The sequence below is a fragment of the Mastomys coucha genome, chromosome X (genome assembly GCF_008632895.1).
Source record: "Mastomys coucha isolate ucsf_1 chromosome X, UCSF_Mcou_1, whole genome shotgun sequence".
Lineage (NCBI taxonomy): Eukaryota > Metazoa > Chordata > Mammalia > Rodentia > Muridae > Mastomys > Mastomys coucha.
In genome coordinates, this window is record NC_045030.1 from 86,949,952 (window position 1) to 86,966,874 (window position 16,923).

At 40.8% G+C, this 16,923-nt stretch overlaps 1 protein-coding gene across 7 annotated transcripts in view; it reads left to right on the plus strand.

Moving 5' to 3' along the window:
• The first annotated feature begins 9,634 nt into the window (after nt 1–9,634).
• Nucleotides 9,635–16,923, plus strand: part of Tab3 (TGF-beta activated kinase 1 (MAP3K7) binding protein 3) — a 62,888-nt gene continuing 55,599 nt past the window's right edge. For 4 of the 7 annotated variants that reach the window (XM_031364842.1, XM_031364824.1, XM_031364820.1 and 1 more), the window contains exon 1: nt 9,635–9,921. The gene's annotated coding sequence lies outside the window, so the exon portion shown is untranslated. Of the gene's footprint in view, nt 9,922–10,173; nt 10,307–11,689; nt 11,713–16,923 lie in introns of those variants that run through there. The other 3 variants (XM_031364840.1, XM_031364843.1, XM_031364844.1) reach the window with 3 other exon arrangements.

Below are 16,923 nucleotides of genomic sequence, written 5' to 3' on the forward strand. Positions count from 1 at the left end.
CTAGGTACAGACAGATGAGACAGAGATACAGAAAGCTCTCAGCTAAAATATTTGGAAAGCAGTATTGATACTTAAACCATTGATCTAAGTGATATTTGAGGGGATACATTTAAATCTTACCTTTGTTCAAATTCCTTGTGTCCTCTTAGGTTTGCCTAGATTGTTTCTTTTTGTAGAATTACAATTAATTTAATCAAGGCTTTTTGAGCACCTACATCTTGAGTGCTTATTATACTAAATGCTGAGCCCTAAGCTCTAGGCACAAATTGGGTTCTTCTTAAATTTTTTTATGTAATGCTTCTCCACACTCCTGGTCTTTACTGTTCAAATCATTCATTTTTATATTTATTAATCAGTCATATATAAGTCTAGACTCTGCTATTTAAAAGTGGTAGAAATCTATCCCTTGTTACATAAAAGGAGACTGTATTAGTTTATTTAAATGAACAGTGTTGGGGGAATAAAAGTGGTTTTAGGTGTTCCATCACACAGAAGTTCAAATGTTATCCTCCAAACCTAGTTGGTCTGTCAGGCCTTTAATCCTCACCTTTCAGTTCACTTGCTTTGTGCTGGAATTATTCGTTAGACAATGCCCCCTTTTGTGATGCTGAAATGGTAGCAGTCAGTTACAACCTTTCAGGAAAATGAAAACAAGTCCATATATATGTATCTGTGTCTAAGTCATGGGCTCACTTCTGAGCCACTTATAGATTAGGAGGCTCTGACTGACCAGGACTGAGTTGGAGACTACTTTGACAGAGATGCACAAACACTTAAAGGTGGTGGCAGTCTTCTCCAACTCACTAATGCTAATCTGGGGTAGCTGTTAGAAGCGCTAGTTAGTATGTAACAGACACTAAAACATCTTAGTCTGCAATGCATCCTTCTTCTGGCTGTGTCCATCTCTGTATTACTAAAACAAACTATCTGGGAGTGGTTAATTTATAAAGAATAGAGATTTAAGGCCCTTAGGGTGGCTCTGAAGGTAAAAGAACTTGATATTGGTGCTGACAAGGTAACTTTGATCCCTGAGAACTATACAGTGAAAGGAAAGAACCAATTCCTGTAAGTTGGCCCCCAATAAATAAATAAATGTAACAGAACTATCTAAAACTGATAGAAATGTACTTATCATTCTGGATGCTAGGAATGCTAATATTGAAGGGTGAATATCTAGCAAGTGATTTTTGCTTCCTTATCTTATAGAGGCAAGTGACAGGGTGAAAGGGGGAGAAACTATGTCTCTGCCCTTTTGGAGACAGAGGCTCTATATTCTGTCTAGGCTGGCAGTATACTCAATATATAGATAAGGATGCCCTAAAATTGGGATGATTCTCTTGCTTCTGCCTCCAAAGTACTAGGATTAAAGACATGCTGCCAGCATGCACCATCTCCAGCTACCCCTTTTCAAATGAACCATTCTCACATTAATGACATGAAGGTGGAGCATCCATAGCCTCATCTCTTAAAGATCCAATCTCTTAATACTGTTAAAATGATAAAGTTTCACATGAATTAGATAGGGCATAGTCAGATTATAGCATTCTCTATAAGTATGCTTTAGATTAGATTCTCTGGGGGTTTATTTGAAATATATGCATGCTGAGGGCTTGTTGAGACATTCTCTTGGGATATATAATTGTAAAGTGGTAAGGAAGACAGGATTGGATAGAGGAAAAGACTAAAGCATGATGTAGTTGCAACCAAGGACTATAGACTCTACTACATGGAACTTAAAGATGGGAATGGCATTTCAGAGCTATCCCACATTAAGGCAAAGCTTCTTGTGTTATTTTTATCTCCACATCAGCCGGGCTTTGGCTATGGGCCACCCACTGTGACAGTGCATAACCATTGTGAGGCAGTTCCTTGAAGGTGAAAGCTTTTCTTAGTGAGAGACAAAGATGTAAACTTTCAGGAACCAGTTGTTAACACAGTGACATTGCCCAGAGGCAGAGATCTTAGAGGAACAGCACACTATGCAGCACTCAGGTCATTTACCGTTAGATATAGATGTACTAAGTTACTCCACAGGAACACTCTGTAATTCACCTACCGATTGGGTATTTCTTGCCTAGTCAAAACCAGTGTTAGTTCCTAATCCTATTATCAACTCACCCCCAACTCTGTAGCAAATCTACCTTGCTGTCCCATTAGAGTAAAAATTGTCTTATCAAATTTGTGAATCTTCTTACAAGTTAAGGAATGTGGGACACTGTTTGCCTATGAAGGAAGATTAGGCTAGAGCACTGGTGAGCATATCTAGCATTAAGGAAGGAAACAACACCTCAGTGAATGAATTTAGAACAGATTGAGAGATGTGTTCTATCTGAAACGTGTGTTTGGAAAAAGGAATTTAGGAATTACTTCGTTCTGTTGAAGAGAACTACCCCTCAAATGGTTTTGTTTCTAATACTAGTTAAACTTTGATTTCAAACAAGAAAAAGAAATTGAACTATAATCAACTTTTTCTGAGATCTATTCCCCATCCTGATATGACAGCTTTGATAGGGACAAGACAGTGAAGAATTGATCTTTACCCACTGAATGAAGATGTAAACATCTAGGAGTAATAGACTAGCATGGAAAGGAAAGGATGTGACGAGTCTTATGGTTTGTAACTGGAATTGTTGAGATCCATGTCTTTTATCAATTTACTTGAGGTAATGCCTGAAACCCAACCTCAACCTTTTGGCTTAGTTCAAAAAGAGTCATTGTAAGTATAAGTGGTTTCAGATATCGAGAAGAACATCATAAGTGATTTCATATATTAAGAGGAACACCAATCCACTACCTACCACCAAAGTCAGAGAACAACGTGTGATATGTTTGTGTCCTAGTGTGGCCCACAAATACAAATGGGAGGAATAGTACAAAACTGCTGTTTCTTCCTTCTCTATGATTTCCACCTATTTATTAATAATATATTTCTTCTTTTAGTGTCTTGGGAAGCTCCACTTTCCTGATCACAGTCAGTTCAGTTGATAGAAACTATAGAGTAGGTGGTACTTAATTCTCTATCAAGCGGAATAGACATTGTGATTCTTTCTCTCTCCACTCTTTCATTAGTTTGTCTTTAGGGGCTTGTTTTTTGTTTTATTGAAACAAACTCTGGCTGTGTAACACAGGCCTTAATCTCCTTAGCCTCCTGCATCTGCCTGCCAAATCCTGTGGTTACAGGTCTGTACCACAATGTTTGTGCTAGGAAGTGCTAAGTGAAGGTTGGGTGGGGAACAAAATAGTTCATAGACTATTACAAAAGATTGTCTTATGGGGGACTCCTACTCCTTTGAACATTACTAGATTAAAGATTATAGTAAAGATCCATCAATTAAGGTGTCTGTATAATGTAAAATTAATGTAATAAAATTGGATACTTTAACATGAGGAGATCTGTCTGAATGAGAGCTTGGGAACTTATGCTAGGTTGCAGGCTAAAAGATATAGACAGAAGATTTGGCCTTCCTCAGAAGGAAGAGTTACACACCAAAGTTCAATCTCCCATGGGGCTTTTCCCCTTACAGAGGATTGCAATGTCCCATAACTCTCAATGTTCCAGAGGGGAACTTTTAACAACTGGCCTCAGAAATTGGCTAACGTCAAACAGCCTGACCAGGACAGTCACTACTGACAAGGTTTCTTTTAGGCTTACAAAAGATAACCCTAAAAATGGTTAAGGATCCAGTTATTCTGTGGGCCCAGAAAGGGCTCACTCCCACCAAGGTTCAGTTAGGTGCTTAGCAGCATCTCAGACCAATACTGTGTATACAACATAGCACCATTCTCAGGGAGAGCAGCCATCCAGTTTGTCAGAGTAATTACTTTGGATCCCTTCCACAGGGTGTGTATGTCTATTGGGCAGCAATTCATTCTTTCTAGAACTGATTCATAATGTCAATAAAAGTTGTCTTTCCATATTCGCAGTTCCCCCACCAGCATATCAGTTCAAAATTTTACAATTTGGTCACGTACTGACATGATATGCTGCATACTATTATCTAAAACTAATGAATTTATTAGACTGTTAAATTGAACATGACAATGAGAACCACAGCTCTTACCACATACCTCATCACGAAGAAGCAGAAGGCTTAATGAAATGGCCTATTCAAAAGCCACAGCTATGTTTTTTAAGCTTTTATATTATATCCTATGGACTTGTTGGGGACATCAAATACTGTTTGTCTCATAAATAGCCACTATTCTTGTCACCCTGTGAAATCCTAACTGAGACCAGAAAGATAAATGCTAAGCTGAATCCACTCCAAGTTGCACCCACTGCATAATCAGCAAACAAAATGATTGTTTTAAAGTATGTTTTGAAGTGCTTTGTTACATGAGAGAATAGGTTCTCAGTACAGCAGGTGTGGCCAACAATACCTAAAAATAAGATGTGTCTGATACAGGCAAAGAGAATACATCATAAATTCTTTCCTATTTTAAAGAAAGATCCTAGGCTCTTTTTCACAGGATCCAGGGAGAGGTAGCAAAACCGGTTGTGTGACTATCACTCATACATTTCCTGCAGCCTAAATAAGAGCTGGCTACAAGGGAAATATTTATTAACTATCACATTTGAAGGACTGTTACAGATTTTCTTTCTTTATAGGGAAAGGAAGGCCACACAAGGTGGCCTCTGAGCTGAATTAGAGCTGTCTTCAAGATGTATCACCCACCAGCTGCTTCGTTACTGAACTATACATATCTGTAGGTCATACCTGATGAGCTTCAGGGAGACCTTGCCACATGTCTTTGGAATTCAGAAGCCTGAATCAATATAGACACAGCTGCTTGCGTCATGAGAATCATGAAGGTAGGAATCTTAATGGAACAACAGTGCGACCTGTTTGTTGCTTAGCATAACAACGATATATCAATTTCCCAAGGATCAGATGAGTGTTTCAGAAGGAAAAATAACCCCGAGGCTTTTGCTTGTGTCCTTTTTATTACCTATTATGGCTAAGGGGGTCCTGACAGTAAGAACTGTGGATATTCTACAGGAAATGGGGACAGAGACAGAATTAGAAGACTCAGTTTGTATCTAAGAGCCATGTGGTGAAAAGAGTCCTGAACAGCTATGCTTGCTGCATGAGCATCAGCACTTGCCTTACGGTTAGTTACACACAATGCCCTGACAATTAGGAGAGGATTTACAGCATCAGTGAAAAGTCAAGGAGACCAGGAGCTGAGCAGGGAGTTCTGGCAGGGAAAAAGCACCATTTGTGTCCTGGGTTGTGCTAATTACTCTTCCTGGTGAAAAGCTACAAAGAAACACAAACAAATAGAAAGAAAGAACAAATTTTAAGCATCTGCCATTTCCAGAGGACAAAGCCATCTGAAGACAGTACTGGTGAAGTGGTAACTTGGCCAACTCCATTCTCACCCTCTTTGCTCCTGAAGCTGCAGCTAGATTTAGCAAGATTGGAGGTGGGGTAGGAAATGATGCAGAAACAGAGAGACAGAAAGAAAGAGAAGGGTTTTCTTGTTTTGATTTCAAGATTCTCGTTGGTGGCACTATCCAAATGAGAGAGCAGGTAAAATAAAACTTTAAATATTTAGTATTATTTTTATTGATATGTGTGTGTGTGCACGTGTGTACATGCCCTTGTATAAATATATATTACGTGTGTGTGTTCATGGAGGCCAGAAGAGGATATGAGATCTCCTGGAGGTAGAGTTATAGGTGATCCTGTGATATCTGCTATGGATGCTGGGATTAAACTTGAGTCCTCTGCAAGAGCAGCAGAAGCTCTCAACCACTGACTCATTTCTCTAGTTCCAAGATACAACTTTAAATGAAGTTCTGGGATTTGATTGACTATTTTAGATATGTGATGGCTATTTCCTCCTCCTCCCACCACATCCGTTTTCCAACATCAGAGAAGTTTTAATGAGGTTCTTCGTAGAGTTTATTTCCCCCTGTCACTTGCAGGCAGATATATTATGATTAGATTCTGAGTTGTGAATGTAGATGTTCTTCACAACTTCTGGGTCATTTTTCTTTTTTTAATGGGGGAGGTTGGTTTGTTTTTTGTTTTGCTTTGTTTTAACAGAAATGAGAAGCTTTCATATTTCTGATGACTAAAACATAATATAGTGCTGAGCTAGTTTTCATAACAATCTTGGGATGGTAAAAGAGAAGACAGAGTGAGGCTCACCTCAGTTTACATTAGAACAGAACTGCTGTATTAGTACACCTTTTGTATATAAAAAGCAAATAACTTAGAATTATGTCACTGTAAACATTTATTTCTCATCCCAGATTTGTAAGTTGGCTGAGACTGCCCTTTGTGTCCTAAAACTCAAAACTTTTTTTATTAGATACTTTATTTACATTTCAAATGTTATCCCCTTTCTAGGTCTCCCCTTTGGAAACCCCTTCCTCATGCCTCTTTAAGGGTGCTCCCCCATCCACCTACCCACTCCTACCTTCCGGCCCATGCATTCCAGTACACTGGGGCATTGAACACCCTCAGGCCCAAGTGCCGCTCCTCCCACAGATGTTCAACAAGGCCATCCTCTGCCACATATGCAGCTGGAGCCATGGGTCCCTCCATGTGTACTCTTTGGTTGGTGATTTAGTCCCTGGGAGCTCTGGGGGTACTGGTTGGTTCATATTGTTGTTCCTCCTATGGGGCTACAAACCCCCTCAGCTCCTTCAGTCCCTTCTCCATCTCCTTCATTGAAGACCCCCTCGCTCAGTCCAATGGTTGGCTTCGAGCATCTGCCTCTATATTTGTCAGGCTCTGGCAGAGCCTCTCAGGAGACAGCTATATCAGGCTCCCATCAGCAAGCACTTTCTGGCATCCACAATAGAGTCCAGGTTTGGTGACTGTATATGGGATGTATCCCCAGGTGGAGCAGTCTCTGGATGGTCTTTCCTTCAGTCTCTGCTCCAAGATTTATCTCTGTATTTGCTCTTGTGAGTATTTTGTTACCCCTTCTAAGAAGGACCGAAGTATACACACTGTGGTCTTTCTTCTTGAGTTTCATGTCGTCTATGAATTGTATCTTGGGTATTTCAAGCTTCTGAGCTAATATCCACTTATAAGTGAGTGCATACCATGTGTGTTCTTTCGTGATGAGTTACCTCACTCAGGATGATATTTTCCAGATCCATCCATTTCCCTAAGAATTTCATAAATTCATTGTTTTAATAACTGAGTAGTACTTCATTGTGTAACTCTGAAGTGTAACTTCTTCAGTTCTTTGTATATATTGGATATTAGTCCTCTATCAGATATAGGGTTGGTAAAGATCTTTTGTACCACATTTTTTTGTATCCATTCCTCTGTTGAGGGACATCTGGGTTCGTTCCAGCTTCTGGCTATTATAAATAAGGCTGCTAGGAACATAGTGGAGCATGTGTCCTTATTACATGTTGGAGCATCTTCTAGGTATATAGCTGGGTCCTTAGGTAGTATTATGTCCAATTTTCTGAGGAACCACCAGACTGATTTCCAGAGTGGTTGTACCAGCTTGCAATTCCACCAGAAATGGAGGAGTGTTTCTCTTTCTCCACACTCTGGGCAGCATCTGCTGTCACCTGAGCTTTTGATCTTAGCCATTTTGACTGGTGTGAGGTGGAATCTCAGGGTTGTTTTGATTTGCATTTCTCTGATGACTAAGGATGTTGAACATTTCTTTAGGTGCTTCTCAGCCATTTGGTACTCCTCAGTTGAGAATTCTTTGTTTAGCTCTGTACCCCATTTTTAATAGGGGTATTTGGTTCTCTGGAGTCTAACTTCTTGTGTTCTCTGTATATATTGGATATTAGCCCTCTATCAGATATAGGATTGGTAAAGATCTTTTCCCAATCTGTTGGTTGCCAATTTGTCCTATTGACAGTGTCCTTTGTCTTACAGAAGTTTTGCAATTTTAGGATGTGCTGTTTGTCGATTTTTGATCTTAGAGCACAAGCCATTGGTGTTCTGTTCAGTTATCTATGATATATTTAGCATGGTAGTCTTCCCCTATGTGCAGTATGAGATAGCTGCTTAGGACTCCTGCCTCTTCTGAACACCTATAGCTTCTAAAACAAGTGGCTCTTGATGCTGGAAGATAAGGACCAAATTCAGCTCTAGTTCATATCTCACTTTCATCAGACTGAAAGGAAACTGAAAGAATTTAGGAGACTGGTACTTCCTTTCCCTAGCAGCCCTTGGATCTAGTTTGTAGTTTCCCAGGACATGCAAATCCAGTCTCAGATGTTCTCCCCTGCAACCCCATCACCACTGAAAACTGCCATCTTCTCAAAACCTTGAGATTTGCTTCCACAAAGCCTCTTCTAAATGTCCTGGATACTCCCCATTCCCAACCAGACAGTCTCTGTTCCCCTTTCTTCCCATTCGCTTTACACAGTGGAGTAGTCCTCAGTTATTAAAAACAATGACTTCATGAAATTCGCATATATCCTTTAAAAATAAAGATTCTGCATACAAGAAAAGGACACACCTGAATGGCTTATTCCAATTAATACGATTATTTCCACTTTCATCCATTTTCCTGAAAATACATAATTAGTTTGTCTTTGTAGCAGTCTAAAATTCCACATTTTTACATGCCACATTTTTATCCACTCATCTGTCAATGAGCATCTTGGCTGATTCTATATCTTGGCTGTTGTGAGTAGTGCTATAGTAAATGTAAATGTACAAGTATGTCTGTGGTATGCTTGGAGTCCTTGGGTATATATTCCAGAATGATATATCTAGGTCATATGGAAACTTCTATTTATAGTTCTTTTTTCTTCTTTGAGCTATGGCATCTCTCTTTGAATCCTACCTCTGATTATTTAGACCACAAAACTATTTTCCTGTCCTCCATCTCAGACCATTTTGTTTCCTCAATAGTAGGTGTATAGGAATCTGAACAATACTTATTCACTCTAATCCCAGCACTTGGAAGGCAGAGGCAGGCAGATTTCTGAGTTAGAAGCCAGCCTGGTCTACAGAGTGAGTTCCAGGACAGCCAGGGCTATACAGAGAAAACCTGTCTCGAAGAAAAAGAAAACAGAAACAAAAACAAAAAACAAAACAAAAAAAAAAAACGAAGAAAAAATAAATAAAACTAGAAAAGGAGTTATTTGTGTGCAAAACCCGACAACAGTTGTTTTCTCTGAAGAGCATAGTAATGTGAACCAACAGAATGAAAGAGCATCTGAGACTTTCTGAACACCAGGGTCACAGCAGAGATAGGAAGGAGCAAAGGGCTTGGAGGACTTCTGGAAGCGTCTAAGCCTGTTTTAACCTTCGGAGCTTCCGTGGGATGTCAAGCCTTAAGAGAAGCATCTCATTTTGGCACCTGATTTTGCGGAGAGCTTTACCGGGTTTCACTCCGAGTTACTCCGCCCCACACCTCAAGAGGAAACAGGTAAAAACTCTGAGCCCGGATCTCACTTTAGGGGCAGTTCAGGGAAGCGCCTGACCCACGGTCTCACGCAGGCGCAATAAGTTCCCCACGTGCGGGAGGGAGGGCGGAGGGAAAGAGGGAGGGGCCCAGCTCCAACCTGGGCGAGCTTTTGCGGGGGGTTCATTTATCACCTTTCCCGTGGGGGCCCCGCCCAAAGGTTCCCGTGGATAAAGCCTCGCGAGATCGCCTAAGGCAGGCCCGGGCGGTGCCATCTTTGTGTCTGGCGAGCGAAGGCGCCCGACGGAAGCCCTGAAGCCGGCAGCTCTTTGGCCAACCTCTCCCCGAGACCGGATCCAGGAAATACGAGGCGGGCCTCAGTGGGAGGGACGCTGTGAGGGAGGAGGAGGCAAGGGGGCGGCGGCAGCGGCGGCTCACACCGGATCTGCCCTCGGCACGGCGCGCACTGAAGGGGGTTCGGCCGGGGAAGCCGTGCCCGCCCGAACCCCCCGTGGGAGCCTGCGGACGGACCGAGGGCCGGGCGGAGGAGCTTGGAGCGACAGCGAGGGCTCGGTGAGTGGTGGCGGGGAGGCCCAGCACCTGCCCGAGGCTAGGACTTCGGTGGTGCCCTGGGGTCGTCCTAGTGACCCCGCGCCCACGACATTGGGCGTGTGCTGGACTGCGGGCGTTAGCGGGGCTCGCCTCGGCCCCTGGCTCTTAGCCGGCCCGGGTAAGTACCTGGCTGCGGGAGGTTTGCGCAGGGCCTGTCGTGGCGGCTGCACCCGCCCGGACGCCCCAAACGCCCCGAGGCCGAGGGGAGAGGGAGTGGCTGCGGGTTGGAGGTGGAGGGGCTTGATCGCTATCAGCCCTAGCGTGAAAGGCAATGATGCGGTTCCTCCTGGGCTCCTGGACATCATGCAGAATGTACCTCTATGGACAGGTTTGAAGTCCCGTCCCGGTAAGGTGTTCGGGGATTAGGGCTCGCAGAACTAAGGCTGGTTCTTTTAAAGGTGTTGGGACATGTGCGTAAGTGATAGTAGTGATTGTCCTGGAAGTGGTCTGCAAATAATTGTCGGCAGGTGTTGAGTAAAGCTAAGATAGTGCCTTCTTCTAAAGATGACACCGACCAGCCGCCCGCTGAGGTCCAACTACAGATTAGAGTTGGTCCTCGTTGGAGTTTTATAGTTTAGTACCGTGTATCTGCTTACAAAGTGGATTAAGTAGGATGGGAGGCAGTAAGATGTAGGCAAGGTGAAGGAGAAAGTAAGCTGCACAAGAAAGAACCAAAAGTTTAAGCTCAAGACATGTTGAAGTACAAAGCACTGCCTGTTCTGAAACAACATTTAGAATTTTGTTGCTGATAAATGTCCCTGTCAGTGGGGCAAGGCAGGGGTCTTCGGTTGTGATCTTCAGTAACCTTTGTCAGCTTTTATCATTTATAATGTATTTATTTAGGAGTTTGTGGAAGGAAAGGAATGAGCAGTGTACAAGAACAACTTGATGAACGGAGTTTGCTCTGTACTTGTTGGTGGGGTGGGGGTTGGGGGGAGTTTACTTTTTGCTTTATGAATGATTTGTAGGACTGCACACTTAAAAAGGAAACATGGTCGAGAAGTTTTTGGATTTTTTTTTAAATGGAGATTTAACTGTATAATATTCAATTACAAAGTTCATCATCTTTTACAGTAACTTTCTCAATGAACACTGGAAGAGTGCAAGTTCTTCTTAAATTCTACACATACGTAATTTTCAATCAGTGGGCTATATAATTTTTACAAATGTAGAGTCCCCTTCCCTTTGCTCCTAGAACTTGTTTAATCAAGGCAAAGTTGGCTTTAGTGAAGGTAGATATTAAATATATGACAGGGCATAATGAATGTGCAGTCACCCGAACTTTTCTTCTGTTATTTGACATATTCTTTAATTGCAGACCACCCTGTACAGTTTGTGTTGGAGCAAAGTGAGCTGAGTATTTGCAGTCACTGGGCTTGGTAGGCAGTATGCATTTTAATTTAATCCTAAGAGATTCTCTATGTTAAAGATAATGTCTGTTACCCAGATAACAGCCTACAACCTCAGTATTCTTCTGTAGCTGAGTAGCTTGCTTCCATAGCTGAGGTTGTATAGTGGGTAAACTGCAAAGCTAGAACTCAGATCCTCGTATATCTAAGTTCAGAGCACATCTTATTTCTAGATATACTTGCTGTATGTTTATGTGCTGACATGAATTTATTGAAAGTGGAAATTTTTATTGTAAAGAAACCATGCAATCCTGTTGAAGGTTTTCGTGTGTCTTTCACAAGAGATAATCTCAAGTATTTTTTTTCTTTCTTTCTTTTAGATGTGTCCGTTTTCTGGACGGAGGTATGGTTTGAGCTAATGTGTAAAGATTCTAAATAGTAGTGACCTATACCCAAAATTCATGGTTTTGGTAACTTCACCTTAGCGTACCCAAGATACCTCAAAGAGTAAATGTTTTGTTTACTCTGATCTTGAATTTTATTTATAATTGCACTACTAAAGTAAAATAGCAACTGTTTACAGGGGCCTGAGGCTGCGATAACGTACACAGTTACCTTCTTAGACCTTACTACAGTACTTGTTAGGCAATTTTGCTGTTCTTCTATTTATTTAGTCCCAAAGTTTTAGAGTTAGATTGTGTTTTACAAAATATAGGGCTGATATTAGGGCAAGCAACATCATCTCTTATGGGCCTAGGGGTAGACAGATTTTAGATCCTCCAGAGCAGCGAGTTTCTGAGCTGTTAGTGAAATCACAGGGACACTCTGCAGAAGTGTTAGGCTGGGGAAGGTATCACCTTTGGCTCCCGCTGGTCTCTGCTATTTGGTCTCTGGACGTGCTCTTGAGCGAGCACGTCCTCCTAGCTCTTATCTCTGTTCAAGAGACAGGCCCCACATCTGGGTAGAGTGCAGCTGGAAGAACAGCCAGAGCAGTTGGGGGTGGGGTGGGGAGGAAGATGACACCTAAGTGGTATTCATCCTCCAGCAGGTCATCTGGCCAGAGTTAATTATGTGGTTAATTATCTTTGGCTGGAAATTCTAGAAATGTTGTGCAGTTTGGGATTTTTTTTTTAAAGTGTAAATTGTTTTAGAAGTCTTCCTGGAGTGGCCCTGTCTCACTGACATGGAAAAAGAATTTCCGAGTTTCTCAGTCTGGGTATGTGTTCTATGGAGTATGGGGCTGGTTTAAATAACACCTTGTAATCTTGACGGACAATCTTTGGGCTGAAGGAGCAAGTTTTTAATTATAGTTGTACTCCCAAGAAAGAGTTAAATATACTTTACTTGGGAAGGTAATTACTCCTGGTATTTGACCTATTAGAGTGGAAAATATTGACAAATGAGAAAACCTATCTAGAATTAAACAGAAAGCCTTTCTGACATAATTTATATCATTACTATGTAAAAAAGCACACCGGGAAATTGTATGTATATGGAAGCTTATTTTCATACCTTTGGCATAACCCTATATTAATATCATAATCATGAATATTTGTCTGAAAGAGAAATAGATATAATGAAGTACTTGGAACTGTCCAACTGAATCCTAAATATTTAACAACATTTTTATAATTTAATTAGTTGAGAGCTCTATTTGTTTACTATCCAACTGTCCAGAATCTCACTTTTCTTCTTGCTTAAAGTCTCTCAGCTTGCATTCCTTCCTTTCTTCATGCTATCCTGCAGTCACCTGGATCTTTCCTTTAATTCTCAGTTGACCCTGGGATCTTTTGCAAGGTGCATGAAAAGTGAAGAGGCCTATAAAGCCCATCCCCCTGGTCTGAATTCTTTTGCCCTAGCAAGTCAAGAGGAATGCAGTTAAGACCCCATAACCCACCAGATTGTATCTTTAAAAGGAGAATGAGAATAACAGATTGAGGGAGGCAGTGTCCAGACTCTTGCTATGGTTTCCTGTCTCCCTTCTCCTTAAGAGTCCAGAAGCTAAGTTTGTAGAAGCCAGTGTGCTGCAGAAGTGGGCTCTGTTCCCTCCTCCTCTTTACCACCCACCTCACTCTCAGACGTTCCACTCCCTCCTTTAAGCAGTCATCTTCAACTTCTGTCCTTCTCCTAACTAGGTTTAGCCTTCGTCCTCTCTGATCTCTTCCCTACCCCCAGCTCTGACTTTTGTCCTTTTTCATGCCCTTTCTCCTGCTCTGCTTTGATCAGATCTTAAGGAAGCTCAGGCTGTTTTCTTAGTGAGGGAAGAGTTCCTTTTACTTCCAGAACTTAATAGGGCAGTGATAGTTGGTTTGGTGCTGAGTTGGAATGCTAAATGTGCTTTCCCGTAGAAACATTGCTCACAGAACTTGGTGGTTTGTATACTTCTGTTACCTTATGGATGTTTAGGCTTTCATGGATTGGTTTAGAAATGCAGCACATTTATCATTGTTTCCTGGGAAGCCCATGCCTGAGGTTCCAATATGTGATTTTTAAAACATAACAAGGCAACTGTGAAGTGGAAATTTCTGGTTTCTTTGGAGACTCGGTTGTGTCATATGACGTTTTTATGGAAACTGTACCTTTCCTTTCCACTAACTCTGGTGGGTGGTAGGCTAGAAGGGAGGCTAAAACATTTAAGTATGCTTGTTAAAAGTAGGTTTTGAAAAATATAAGCCTACACAGCTGTACATATGAATTCAAAGTGGTCTCAGCAGCATGCACAAGACTTGTACAAGCTCAAGACAGAACAAATCCCAGTATAATGACGGGAATTGGGCACAAAAAAAGCATTGGCAGTTGTTTTAGCTTTTTAGGGAGGCAGAATTAGTTTTCTCTGACAGTAGACCCTGGTAAGTTAACCACACTCCAGTGGAAAGCTACATATCCTGGAGTATCTGGGAAGCACAAATTGGTTTTGATAGGATTTTCTTTTAAACGACATGAAGTTGGGAAGGGCAAGGAATCTAGGAAGAGTTGGTAGAGGGAAAGTACATATGATCATAACATAGTATTTTAAAAATCTCAAAAACTAATTAAATATTAAAAGTGCTTTGTTTCCCAGAAATTGTTGGAGATTACATGCTTTTTGTGAGAATAGTAGGTAGCCCACCTGGGACCTATCCAACTTTAGTGTAGATATGCTGATGGGATGGCTTTTCTAGGAAATAAACTGATAACGTTTTTTTTTTAAGGGTATAGCCTATGAAAATGTCTATTTTATAAACATGGTTGTTTTGCCAGCATGTATGTCTGTGCACCACCTGCCCAAGTTGACCAGAAGACATTAGATCCCCTGGGACTGAAGGTACAGAAAGTTATCAGATACCATGTGGAACTGGGAATTGAATTTTGGTCTCCTGAAAGAGCAGCCTATGCTCTTAACTACTGATTTGGTCTTTTAGGATGTCAGTGAAATTTTTCTGAATTAGGGTACACATTTTGAAATAAAAAGCTCATTTGTTCCATCTTAAGTTAATGTTTATCATTACAGCATATCTTATGGTGGTGTTAGTACAACAAAGTTCCAGTTTGTCATGAAAATGATAATCTTGCTTGCACTATTTCTTGCAAAATTTTCATGACTTTTCAAAGGTCCTGGCCATCTCTGTTTTACTTAGTGATAAGTGAGGATGGTGTTTGTGACCTGAAGGTTTGGAAATAAAGGTTTATTAGTCCGCTGTGATATATGCTGTAAATGGTTGTGGTGATGAGATGATTCAGTGAGAGATTTCAAAGTGAGAAAAGCAAAGCCAAACCTATTTTGTACTTGTTCTCCATAACTGTATTTAATCTTAGCTTGCTTGAAGGAAATAATCCAATAAAAGACAAGATGAGGCTTTAAGGATTGGTCCAGGCTATTCTTGTTTGAAAACTGAATTTCAGTTTACCCCCTCTGTTCATTTTAAGTTCACCAAATTCTCTAATTATATACAGAATGTGATAGTTGAAAAACATCTCTGTGGGCAAAATTCTCAAACAACTAGATCTTTTGACACAGACTAGCTCTGTGTTTTGGGGCAAATTGCTTAATCTCTGACCTGTTTCCTCAGTTTTGAAATGAGGATAATGTGGTATTTACCTCACGAGGATTAAATGGGCCAGAGGATATATTATATTTAAAGCATGACTAGCAATGGTAAATGCACAAAAGAATTGTTTTTGTTACTAACATTGTCATTGTTGTAAATACTTGAGCTTACTTCTGAGATGATAGCCTTTCTATTGTGGTAGGAATAGCTGTAAAATATGTCTTTACTTACTTGATAGTAACCCTTGAAGCCAAAGCATATGGAGGGGGCCCGGGCTAGAGGTATAATAATTGCCAGATCTACTCACAATTGGTCATAGTTCAGGAAACCTATAGAATACTAAGATTTTTTTTTTCTGTAGCCCAATTCTATTATGTCAAGTATAAAGATTGTGCCGATTTGATGTTTGAGCAAAATAGGATTGAGTAACTGTAGTTTCTTTATTAAAATTTAGTGATATTGGCATCTATAAAGCTAGAATCTGTAGAAAAGGAGCCTCAATTTCTATAAGGTCTATAAATACGTTTTTTTAAAAACTTGAAATGTACTCTACTTTCCCGGGGGGGAAACTTATATGGTGTTCTGCTAATCAGGCCAGTTCAGCATATCTGAATTTGAATATTGATAGTACTGTAAAAACTAACTTTGTTTATGACAATGTATCAGCAAAAAACATGCATGCAGAACATTGGGTACTAAAAAGATTATGGATGTAGCTTTGTAGAAAAGACAGTGGGCCCCTCCCTCTGCATGAACAGCAAAGATGCACCATGCCTTGAGGAAGAGCTTTCTTTTCTGGTCGAGAATGAGAAATAGGGTAAGTAATGGTGAGAGGCTTTTTTTTTTCTGGCTTGTATTTTCAAAAGACTGTACTGCCTAATAAAGTGACTATGAGGACCAACTACATATCCAGAGTGCCTGCCTTCACATCTCTGTTCCACTACTGAGACGGTACTCTCCTTGTAAGGATTGAGTGTATTGGTAATGGATGAAATACATAAAACCATATCTTGCTGGGGGGTGGGTTTGTAAGAGATGTTAGATAATCATCTTTGTTAAACTTTACTGTTTTAGGACGTCTAGGACCCTGCTCTACTTGGTTGTCTACTGCCTATCTCTGTTGTATCTTAAATAGGATTCTTCTCTTCCACCTAAGAATAGTTTTCTTTGTCTTCTTTCTACAGATGAGTGGATTTAGATTTCTCATTTTTATTTTGATTGAGATTGAGATGAGTTTCGTTTTGTTTGGGCCTTTTAGGTTTGATGGTATAATGTTAGGAAAGTAGCTAGCATTTAAAGACTCCTTACTGGGGGCTCACTGTTAGATCTCCACCTTATTACCACCTCACTGCACTGCCAGTGGCTGGTTTCATAAAGGACCAGATCACCTCAGATGAGTTCCTCAGCACCCATCTATAGCACAGTAGCACTATGTATATCCTTCTCCTTCCTTATCTAATAGCCAGAGATCTCACAGCAATATTTTAAATGTTTTAAGATACACAGTTAAAGGGATGGCTCTTCCTATTGCAAACAAGAAAACTCTCTTTGAGTCCCAGGCCAACTTAGACTAGAGGGAGCGTCTA